Raw genomic sequence first — 12,600 nt, forward strand, 5'->3', positions numbered from 1 at the left:
TTGGCTCATGTTTTGGGGTATTTTCTCTGTCCCCAAAAATGCACTGTTAAGAAAGGCTCAGTACACTGGGTGTTAAAAGCAACTAATGAATCATTGAACACTACATCAAAAACTAATGATGTACCATACAGTGGCTAACTGAACATAAAAGTAAGTTTAAAAAAAAAGAAAGGTTCTGAAAGGCTCTGATACCCTCACTATCACTAACATGTCAGTAAATGAGAAGACTTAAAAAGTTTTCAGTTGTAAATAAGTAAGCAATATTTGTGTTATCTCCTCTATGGATATTTGTATTTGAAAGGTCCATGTTAGAAATAAGCTAGGGGCGCCTGGGTGGCGTAGTCGTTGGGTGTCTACCTTCGGCTCAGGGCGTGATCCTGGCATTCCGGGATCGAGCCCCACATCAGGCTCCTCCGCCAGGAGCCCGCGTCTTCCTCTCCCACTCCCCCTGCTTGTGATCCCTCTCTCGCTGGCTGTCTTTCTCTGTCAAATAAATAAATAAATAAATCTTTAAAAAAAAAAAATAAAAAGAAAGAAGCTAAAGGATGCAATTCTACCTGGGGAATTGGGGCATCTCCCATCTCGGTGGGAGGGATATTTGAGGTGGAATGGCCTTTCTGTCCCTGAAATCACATCTGTTTCCTACCTAGCCCTTGGAAGGAAAGAACTTTACTTTTAAATTATTTTAGATGAGAGTGAAGAAAATACTAATCCAGAGGTCAAAGAGGCAACTGGGATAAAACTAAATGAATATAATTCTGTGCATAGCTGATCCAGGTAGGGAAGAGTCCTTCCTAGCACTGGGCCTGGATGTGTGATACCCAGTGTGCCCGAGAGGCAGGCCTAAAATTCATGGTTATGAGCCAGTTCTTTAGTTAAAGATACATTTTGGAAAATAACATTAACCAAAATCACTAGATAAATCTAAAAATGCTTCTAAAAGAGGAAGAATTTTTAAATCCAATAAAAGAAAAATACTTAAATACAATATTTGGTATAACATGGAAATCTTAATCATTTATTTCATCTTGAATTTATTGTTATTTGATTAATACCAGTCATGCCTACATCTATTAGAGCATGAAATGCAGATGATAGTGTTAACAAATTTTATTTACGTTTATTGGAGATGTTCAACCATGAAGGATTTGGAAGAGTATGCCTAAAACATTGAATAAAAACTAAGATATTAAGAATCAGTTCTTTTATTTTTATTTAAGAGATTGAGCTTAAGAATCATTTGTGGTAATGGATGTAACACACTTCTGAAAGAATGACAGGTGCGTGTGTGTGTGAGAGAGAGAGAGAATTCGTGTGCACACACAGACACAGTGCCTTGAATCTATTTGGTCTGTTCAAATTGCATTTTTAGTTATACCAGCTTCTGCTTGGTTGCAGAGTCTCCTCTACCAGTTACAGGCAGGTGAGCCTCTGCAGGGAGCCTGTTCACTCGGATCTCATCAGATAGACGGTCAGTGGCTATGAGTCAACTCCTACCACTACGGGTTTGCTAGCACCAGAGTCAGAAATGAGAGGAGAAGAGTAAAACCTAAGGGTATCCTTAGAAATTGGATTCTGTATAACTAATCAAATACCAATCACAAAGAGAACTGAAGGTCTGTCTAAACAGAATAGTTGGGAGCAGGTGCTAAGGAATTTATTGTTTACCAACTCAGATGCTTTGAAAGACGTGCTCTGTGTTTATGTAAGGTCTAACAGTGACTCTGTAAGTGGTGTAATTAATTGTCCCGATTCTTTTCTTAAAGATGCTTTCCATACTATTTCTACTTACACTGACCCCTCTTACACACACACACACACACACACACACAGGCATACACATACACAAAGTGGAGGGGTGTTCAGAGTCTTCTGATTTTTCAGCTGCTTCCTGATTGAGTTACATCATCTTGGAAGGGGTCCAAGGATGGAGGGGAAATGGAGAGAACGTGGTACAGCTTCTTCTTTTGAACGAATGTTCCACTCTTGAGTAGGGCAGAGCACTGAATCAAAACCAAAGCTTTAATTTTATAAGCTGCAAAGAATCTTAAACATTGTTGTGTTGTGAGGAAAACTGGGGAAAAGTCATGGTGCTATGAGAAATCAACTTCATAATCTCAATTGGACCCAGGGCTCTCGAGTGTAATTTAATATTCAGTGCCTCATTAAGAGACCCAGGGACTCCTGAGATTTTTGAAACCACAAGTAAATATTTCACAGGGAGTCTTGCTAGCTTGATAAGTTTGATCCTACCTATACCAGTGAAAAGGAAGGCAGAGGCTTAGACCGCACATGGTTAGAACTCTCTATGGCAGGTTGGTTCCATTTAATATATTATACTCTTGACCTCAAGGAGAAAACAGTGCGTGGTTTAAAGTGAACCACCTTCTTCTTTTGTGCAGGAGTGTAGTATTGGTCCTGAACTTGCCCTTCTCAAAGCTGGTGATCTTCTGGTGAAATCCTTAATGCCCATGAATTTGCAGTTTTGTCCTGGTTGGCATTTCTCTATTTTAGGTCCTCACTTGAGCACATGTCGTCAGATCTCTGCTCACAGTCATCTCCCCAGGGAAGCCTTACTTACCATGCGTCATTCTCTGTCCCTTCCCAAGGCTCTGGTTTTCTTCACAACACTTAACCAGTCTCCATCACTGCATTACATGTGTAAGTTGTTATTAGTTCATTAGTTCAGAATTTCAGCGCCAGAAGGGAAGAATCTTATTATATTCCTCTCTGTTATGCCTACAGGGTCTAAAACAGAGTCTCAGGAAATACTAACAAATAAAAAAACGAAACTGAATGAATGAGTGAATAAATTAATATATTAATGCACTCCGTCCTGGAACTTGCTGGGGCTTTTACTGCCAGATACCATGTTTTATAGATTAACAGTGTTACGAATATGTGTCTTTAAGAGAGGACTTACATAAAACTACTGTAAGGTGTCAGATAAAAATAGAAAAAGAAATCTGCTTTAATGTGGAGTTTTCCCTGTAATGGGTCATTAATTAGCTTGTCATATTCTACCCTCTATCTCGAGGAGTAAGCTTTGGGCAGAGTCTCTAACACGATGGTGCATTTCTAGATGTATTCCTATTGTTGGTCGTCTTCCAAGAGTGCAGTGACTGTGTGGGGCTGACCACTCCCTCCTGCCTGTGACCCAGGGTCTCAGTGTGGTGCACAAAGTTGTCTGATTTGCCCACAGTGAGGATGCTTCCTGTGATGTTCATAGGTATTGCTTGCTTGGGCATCCTGAGTCAGACACAGCTTTCCCTAAGAATGGAAGCACGATTCCCTGTCGAATGGTGTATAAGACCGGTGATAGCCCTAGGCACCGTTCAGCTCAGATCAGTGTTTGAGGACCCTGTTACGGATTACTGCTGCAAGCGCGTTAGAGGAAAAAGCAGAATTTCAGGTGAAGAGGTAAAACCATCAGTTACAGAGATAAGTAGTTACAGGAATTCACTTGTCTAAGAGAGAATGTGAAGAGAATAAATAGACCGAAGCCTGACTCTAGCTACTCACTCTTCTAACAGTTTAAAAGAACCTTGCCATCAATTTGCCTGCATCCACCCTACAAAAAAACAAAACAAAACAAATAAACAAAAAACAGTCACAATTTGATTTTTTTTCTGGCAATATTATGGATGTTGTGTTTTAGAAGTTCCTTGAATATAAATGCCTTAATTCTGTGCCCAGCTTGTGTTTTTCAAAATGAGTTGGAATTAGTCTTGGGGAGAGCTGCCCCAGGAAAACACCATAGGAGGTCAATTTGCCGCTCAATTATGACGAACTCTGATTTTTGCTTAAAATGTAGATTGTATCATTTTGTGTATTTTTAGGTATGTAAATATGACAAGCACCTATAATTTTTTTTGTGGAATAGAGTTTAAGGTACCATGAAATAATTGCTTAGTTTATTCTACGAGGACATACTTTTTCTTTTTCCCTCGGTTTTCCTTGAGTGTTTTTTTTTTCTCTTCTTTAACCTCATTCTATCATTCCTCCTCTTCCTCCACCCATTTTTCTTTTCTGTTCATAAATATCACATCTCCATTCTGATCATGCTTGTAGAGGCCCAGGATTTTTCCCATTGTGAAAACCTCATGTGTATAAAATGGTGAGTTGTGCCAAGAAAAAGTTGAATGACATTGGAAAGCCTGTAAAGTCCTTAGCATCTAAAGAAAAGGAGGGAGGGAAAATAGAAATACAGAAAAGGAAAAAAAAAAAGATAAAAAACAAAAAATAAACCAAAAAAAATTGGTGTAAGCAGGACGTAGGGTAATTTTTCCAATTTCTTTTCTTGGTATTATCTCTCCTTCCCACAGCAAAACCATTTGTTGATATGTATCAAAGTGAATTAACAAATTCACAGTTGTGAAAATGAAAAATAGCATTTTACCTTAGCCGAGATGAGATCAAAGTCTTCTAGAAAGTGACTGAAAGAAAACAGAGTTTCTGGTGTACAATTTCAGAATCTTACCACCTGTCCCTGTAGCATTACGGAGGGGGAGGAAAGAACTGAGCATCTCCTTCCAAAAACTCATTTCAATTTTTTAATAGTAAAAAGTAAATTGAAAACATGTCAACCATAAAATGGATGAAACACGATAAAGCCATTCTGAGATTCGAGCAGAAAACCCGACCCAAATTAATCAAATAAGTACTTTATAATTCTTTAATACGACTCATCCATAAAGCACCCCCAGCATTATAAAGCACAGGACTCTATTACAAATAATGTTGGTCTCTTGATGAATGTTTAAGACACTCTCATAATAGAGAGGAAAAGGTGCAGTCATCACTGAGAGATTCTTTTTCAGCAGTATTGGATCATTCTCTGAACTAGGAGGAATGTGTCCCTGATTCAACATTAATCGAAAGTTTTCCTGCCTTCCCACAACACATGGATTGCTTCTAAAGCCTCTGGATATGGCACTTTTGCTTAGATGTATGTGGAAGATGAATTTGGATTTTGCTATGAATTTGTGAGTTATTTATAGAGCATATCAAATTCTGTTTATTTCAGACCACTTAGTAACAGATTTTTTTTTCTAATTTTTTTATCATGGAAAAATTTTAAGAGATACCAAAGACCTGAAAGGAAAATGATGGGTTATTTGCATTTTGTTCTGGGGACATTATCGGAAATTTAAATCCTTGTTTTTCTTAATGAACATGATGTTGGGGAAATTTCTGTCGTCTTTTCTCCATATACCATGCCATTTCTTCCTTCATTATATGACCTTGGCCTCAGTACTTAGCAATAAAATAATGAGAATAGCTTCCTGATAAAGGATCTTAGTAATTAATGATTTTTGGAGGAAAAAACAAGAGCTTAAAGGTGAGAAAGGAAGAACACATAGGAAAAGCAAGGACAATACAGTTTTTTAAAGTTATGTTGTTTCTTGAGTATACACCTATTGATTTCATCATATTTCTCAAAATAGTTATTCTTCATAATTTCAGTATCAATATTATCATTCTTTTAAATCTCGGAATTTCACTTTTCTTATGTCAACATCTGTTGGAAAAGCTGGAGCTGGGGATATGGTAAACACAGTCACTGAGTACACAAGGAACTAGTGTATTCAGTGGATCACCACAGGGCCACAGCATGTACAGGGCTTGTCTTGAGCCCTCTGACCTCTACTCTTCTTCTTACTATCTTCTGGTGACATCCTCTGAACTTGCTCTCCCTGAGCCTCTTGGATGTGTTTCACAGTATGGGTCAAGATGCCCCAAACCAAGTCTACCCTCCTTACCCTGACCTGCCCCTTCTGCTGAGGATCCGTCTTAGGGTCTCCCTCCCCAGTTCCTTGCCCCACCTCCAACCAGAGATGCAGTCATTCACCTCTTGGATCCCTCTGCCTGTCTTCTTCCTGCTGTCCCCATCCCACTCTGCTTTCCCCATCCCACTCTGCTTTCCATCTCAGCCCAGTCTCCTCTCTCAACCAAACCATTCCACCTGAGCACTTCCTATGTGGCTTTCTAGGTGTATTCCTCTGTGGGGAACCTGTACACCACGGACCAAGAGCACCTAGGCTCCTCTGCTGTGGCCAGACATGCCAGACTAATGACTGAAATTGGTCTCTTAATTATTTTTTTAAAAGATTAGGGGAAATCTAATCTTTTAATTAGACTGAGACTTTCCTGAGTATTTCTGCATGCAAGTGCTGCCCATATTTACCGAGCACTGGCTATGTGTGAAGTATGTGCTAAATATTATCTAATGAGGCTGAAGAGATAGATAAATTCTCTCCTCAGGGTGCTTGGAATCAGCTCAAATCATCCTCAGTTGGCACCAGAACATACAGGAAAGTTTTAGGTATGTTTTTCTTGTATCCATTATCATCAGTAAAGACTCCAGTCCATCTCTGTTCAAGGGCTGTATTGGCTAATGACAATTGTTGGGTGTCATATGTTTTTGTTTGTATAATTAACTTTGCTCTTTTTGTGTTTTGTAATAAGTTGGTCCAGTCAGCTTAGAAGTTTATGTAGGTTATCACAAATATGTGTGTGGAAAATCAAGACAAATTTAATCTTTCTGCCCAAAATAAAATCTTCACAGAAAGATTAGGCATTTTAGAGTGAAGTTGTATTAGGTTGGATGTTTTTTAAATGGGTTTTATGATAAGCTTGCAGAAGTCTGCTTAAATAGACTCAATTCAGATTTTTGAAGTACTTCAAACTAATGCCCTTCTCACCTAGGAACTCTGATGAAGGAAGTGTTGGGCTATAGTATATGGCTTAGAATAGTCTAAACTTTACCTTGCTTCCAAACGTAACATAAAAGCTCTGTTAACATATTGATTTGATACTAAAGGTAAACTTGTTTTAGTCCCTTGTATCTTCCTTTGAATAAAAGACCAGTGCTCTCTGTATCCCCTGATTAGCCTCTTACCGGTTATTAGTTGTATGACCATGGGCAGGTCTGCCCTTTGCTCTGTGCCTTGGTTTCCTCCAGCACAGAATATAGAAATGAAACAGAGACTGAGCAAGGCCTCTTGGGAAGCACCACTTTGCATTGGGACATTCATACCTATGGGGCTTTGCATGGCACCAAGACACTATAAGGAGAATGACATCGAGATCTGAGGTGGGGAGTCACAGAAATGGTACTTGGCCTAAAGGAGAGAGACAGGATCAGGGTGAAGGATGGGAAATCTTGGGCCAGGCCAGAACTTTTTTATGGACCCAGAAATAAGTAGTTGACAATAAAGACAATAAGCACAGTGTTAAAAACAGAAAGGAACTCTTGGACCAAGGTTTAAGAATGCAAGAGAAAATGTCAAAAAGAGAAATGTTCATAGCAGAATAGGAATACTGAGTGAATACAAGTAAGAGAGAAAAAGAGAGAGCACTCTCTAGAAAGACTCCTGGAAAGAGTCTATGGGTCATAAGAACATCAGGGACCGCCACCTTCTCTGGGGAGAAGGCTGTGGTGTTGACTATCAAAATTAAATAAGTGAGTGATAATAGTCAACATTTCTTGAACACTTGCTCCATGGTAGACATTATGCTATGTGCTTTGGATGGGTTATGTGATTTAACGCTCATAGTAAATCAATAAGTAAGATACAGTTATGATCCCCAATAAAGAAATGAGGAAATTGAGGTTTGGGGATGCTACCCATCTAACAAATGCACAGCCAGGATTTGAACCCACTTTGAGAGTCAGTGTCTTACACCACAGTACAAAGAATTAGGATAAGATTGTTTCAATTAAACAGTTAATGGAGGTCACATTTTTAATACCAAAGACAATATATTGTGAATTTAAGAATTTAAAATAAATGTGAGGAAGTCATGCCTTTGGAGGAATGAGGAAATTTACAAAGGCCAGTCTCAGGAGTCCACACATTCCAGGTGTAGCTGTGTCATGCTTCCAGAATTTACCATCCTGAGCAGGTCCCCTTGGGGGACTCTGTACTCCATAGGGCCACTACATGAGAGCAGTTATGACAAAAGGAAGCAGGTGCAATGTTCTGGAGTGTGTTGTGTCCTAGATCCTTCTAGAGACAGAAAAACCCTGATCCAAACACCCACAATCTCTAGAAATCTTAGGAAGCTGTCCTGCTTAGTAGTTCACTCTTTGGGCTCTAGTGTTTAAGACTTTAGCACAAACCCTGCCTCTGCTCTGACCTAGAGTGAAACCATAGAGTGATGTGTCTTCAGTAAATGATTGTCCCTTTATTTACACACCAAAAGCATCTAAAATCCACAAATTGTGTGCATTGGGAAGTGAGACAAAAGTATGCATTCTTATCCTACTAAGGTCTTTTTCAAAGGAAATGGATTATCCCGTGTTCTCCCTGGGAGAGGACAGAGACAAATGTTCCAGCCTAGAGGTTGTTAGACCTCTGGGATATGAAGTACTGGCCCTGTGTTTCTTCTTCCTGACACATCCTCCCTTTGAGGGCAACTTTGGCTGTTTAAATTGATTTCTAGGACCATGGAATGCTTCCTCCACACAAACTCTTTATCCTTTGGGGAGGGGGCACCCTTTGCCAGGAATACCATATATGTCTCAACTGGATCTGTGACTCTAATTCCACGGATGTTTCAAGTCTTGTAGGTGGTTTTGGGGATCCCTGAGGAGACACTGGGTTTGATTCCTAGTTTACAGCTTCCTGGTACTTCCTTTGACATGTAATAATGATTAATGGTATATATAACATCTGCCAGGTTCTCTATGGCTTGCAGATCACTTCACATCCCTCCACATTTACCTCTTGCTTCTGAACTGCCTCATGCAGAACAGCAAATGACCCATGAAAAACCTGTAAGTGTTACTGCATCCCTCAGCCTCCCCCTACTTTACAAGCCTGAATGACTTCAGTGCCGCACATGCAAGAAGCCCAGTATGCTGCTGGTGAGTGGAAAATACATTACCTCTAACAAATTACTTTTCAGAAAGAGTCGCAATAAAAATATTCAGTTCTCACTTCCCATCTGCCAAGTAATAGAAATAAACTACTCAGTTGGTGCCTTAAAAATTATTTGACTATAAGTAATATGGTACTTGGGTAGAGTGGAGGAGGCATGCTTTCATCTGAACAATTCATTTTCCCCTGAAACCTAAAAATAGCAGCACACTTGGATAGGTTATTGAGGAGTTTTACAGAGACCATTTTTCAGTGCTATTGTCCTTACGTAAGCATGCTTTCTGTTATGTATTGGCTTCAGGCTGAAAAGCAACTGGGTGTGTGTGTGTGCATGTGTGTATACTTGTGTGTGTGTGTTTGATGAAATAATGACCCAGGGTCAGAGGGCTTCAACTTTGAATGACCTGAAATAGAGAAAGGTTTCCTACTTAAGTCTGCTTGTCTCAGTGTCACGGTTCCTGTGATGCTATGCCATTTTAACATACGTATTATTTGTTATCATTCATTGAAAACAGCCAGGTTTATGTTTTTCACTGCATACAACTTTATAGTTTATCCTAATGCTCTTCACACATTGGCACTTTTAAAATGAACAAACAAAAACAAGCAAAAGAAAAACAAAACAGAAACCTATGTGTCCATCGGATGAGGATTTATTTTGAAGATTAGAAAGCTGTCGCCCAGAAAGTGTAAGGGACAAGTCAGAAGTCCCTAACCTATCTAGCACGGGGATAGCATGGGCATTAAAGGATCGTCTTTGATCTGACACCATCCCCTTCCAGCACCTTATTTCCTACTCTTCCTCTTGTGTGAGAAGTGGAAGGTCCCTGTAGATGAAATATAGAATAAATGTTGAAAAGAAGACATTTGTTTTTTTCCTCTTCCTCTTCCCCCTCCCTCTACTTAAAAGATACTCTCAGTCCTCTGACCTTAGTTCTTTAATTCTGTATGTTGATCCAGACTTTCAATAGCACTTTCATTGACCTATACCACCTTTATAATTTTGCATTAAGTTTCCGGTTTGTATGTATGTAATGAGAGGACTTAACGCTATAGTCTTTAACATTCCTTCCTACACTGAGAGGTACACTAGCCAGATTGAATTAATTTACAAATGAGGACTATGTTTCCAAAATTCTACCAAGATGGAGCAGCCCCTCCTAGCTTCTAGCTCTTACCCTGGGTGGATGTGGCACAACAAACAGGAGAAGACTTTGAAAGTGGAGAAGCAAGGCAGACTGCCTTGGACCTCAGGACTGAGGAAGAACATGTGGTGAGTTCCTGGCCTTCTTTGTTATCTCATTCCTAAATCAGACGCAGTGCTGGAGAAGGCAGCAATCTGGAGGTACCAACAGACAAAGAACTCCAACCAAAGCCTCTATCCCAGGAAGATGACCAGGAAAAGAGGGGCCTAACAAAATGGAGAATGTTTTTAACTATAGTTGCCCTTGTCCAGACAAACACCAACAGGAAAAGTGTCTTTCCCTATCACTCTCATGGTTACACTAGGGCTAAATTGGGAGCTGAATGTCCACCTGTCCCCAACGCTGCAGAGGTAGGCAGCGTTACCCACATTGTCCACCAGGTGGTGTCAATGGGCTGATCATTGAGCTGACCTTCCGTCCTTTGCAAACTAGTGCTCCTAGTTTTCTGCCTGGATGGTGTTGGTGGGGTTCAGCAGAGATTTGATCTTCCCTCAGCTTACCCCAGTGTGGTAGTGTAAGTAAGGTCCAACAGGGAACTAAACCTGTACCCTTACTCAGCAACAGTGGAGTTAAGTGAGGCAGTGTGAGGGGGGTTAATGAGCACTTTGCTTCTTGCCCTTCAAGGCCTCAGTGGGGAGCTAAGAAACCATCCCCACATAGTAGCAATACCACTGAATGAGCTGATGTAAAATCGGACTAACTGGCACTTTGATTTTTCACCTTCAGATGCCAGTGGGGTGATAACAATGAGAATGAGTGAGGTTGTATGAGGCATTTCACTTACTCCACCCCTCCCAGATTTCTGTGGGACCCTGCAGGAAGCAAAGCCTTCAACCTTCCCTGTCCCAGCAGGCGGAACATGGTAGTACAAGGCAAGGCTAGTCTTTTTGCCCTCCACCCCTTAGGTCAATGGGACTTGGTGGGGGGGTGAGGTAGGGGGGTGTGTTGTGGGTATTTTCACCTCCTTCCAGCAATAAGTGACTCAAGTCAACCATCTGCTTCCCACCCCCACACACACCCCCATTCTGGAGTCAGTGTGCTCAGTAAGGAGTTGGGTCTATTGCATTTCCTAGAAATGTGTCAATAGGGTCTAGGGAGAAGTAGAATATATACCCCATACATCTGCAGTTAGGTGCCATGAGTCAGAGAGTGAGGCCAACTGGAAACTTCTGCAGGGTGGGGTCAGTGGAGCTCACTGGGGAGCTGAAGAAGATCCACTCCACCCAGATATGCATGCTAAACATAAACAGGGTGACTTCCTGCTAAAACGAAGGAAGGATGGAATCCAGAGTTTCACAACATAATATCCAAAATGTCCAATATACAACTGAGAATCATTTGTTGTATCAGAAACCTAGAAAATCACAGCTTGAATGAAAAAAGAAATAGTCAACAGATGCCAGTACAAGAATCAGATATTGGAATTATCTGACAATGGCTTTAAAGCATCAGTCTTAAAATGTTTCAGTGAGTAATTACAATTAGACTTGAAACAAATGAAAAAATAGAAAATCTCAGCAATGAAATAGAAAACATAAAAGTAATAAAAAGGAAATTAATAACTGAAAAATACAATCAGTGGAATTTAAAAGAACAAACAAAACCTTCACTAGATGGGAGATTGGAGATGGCAGAGAAAGGAATGGATGAACACTAAGACAGATCAGTAGGTATTTACCCAATCTGATAACAGACAAAAAACAGATTGGGGGAAAAATAGAACAGAACCATGTGGGGTGATCACAAAAGACCTACCATTTGCATCTCCAGAGTCCTAAAGGAAATGAAAAAATACGGGGCCAAAAAAGAAATTAAAAAATATCATAGTTGGAAATTTTCCCAAGTTTGCAAAAGGCATAAATCTAAAGACTCAGAAGGCTTAGTGAATCATGAATAGGTTGAACCTGACAAAATCCATACCAAAAACAACATGATCAAACTTTTAAAAAGAAAAAAAAGTTCTTAGAAGCAGCCAGAGATAAACAAAACTACCTACAGGAACACAACAATCTGAGTGACAGCAAATTTCTCATTTGAAACCATAGAAAACATCAGGAAGGGGCACATTTTTCAAATGCTGGAAGAAAAGAAATGTCACCTGTGAATTCTACGTCAGGCGAAAATATCCTTCAGACATGAAGAGGAAAAAAGGGTATTCTTAAGGTTAAAAAAAGAGAGATAATTTGTCCTAGGAGACCTATCCATAAACAATACCTAAAAGAAGGTCTCTAAACAAAAAGGAAATGATAACTAGAGAAAACTGAGGCATCATGGAGGGAGCTAGAACTAAAGCATAAGTAACAGTGGTAAATATAATGAGGTTTTAAAAATCGTGTTTGAAGCTTGAAGCAAAAATTATATTATCATCTGATGTGGTAGTCAATGAATGTAGAGGAAATTTTTAAGCTACTTCCGTTTAAAAAGATAGAAGAGTAAAAGGACCAAAATAGGGGCGCCTGGGTGGCACAGCGGTTAAGCGTCTGCCTTCGGCTCAGGGCGTGATCCCGGCA

At 40.0% G+C, this 12,600-nt stretch overlaps 1 protein-coding gene across 1 annotated transcript in view; it reads left to right on the forward strand.

Moving 5' to 3' along the window:
* Positions 1 to 12,600, forward strand: part of GABRB3 (gamma-aminobutyric acid type A receptor subunit beta3) — a 221,159-nt gene that overhangs the window by 75,296 nt on the left and 133,263 nt on the right. The window lies entirely within an intron of this gene.

Source organism: Ursus arctos, unplaced genomic scaffold (genome assembly GCF_023065955.2).
Source record: "Ursus arctos isolate Adak ecotype North America unplaced genomic scaffold, UrsArc2.0 scaffold_28, whole genome shotgun sequence".
Taxonomy (NCBI): domain Eukaryota; kingdom Metazoa; phylum Chordata; class Mammalia; order Carnivora; family Ursidae; genus Ursus; species Ursus arctos.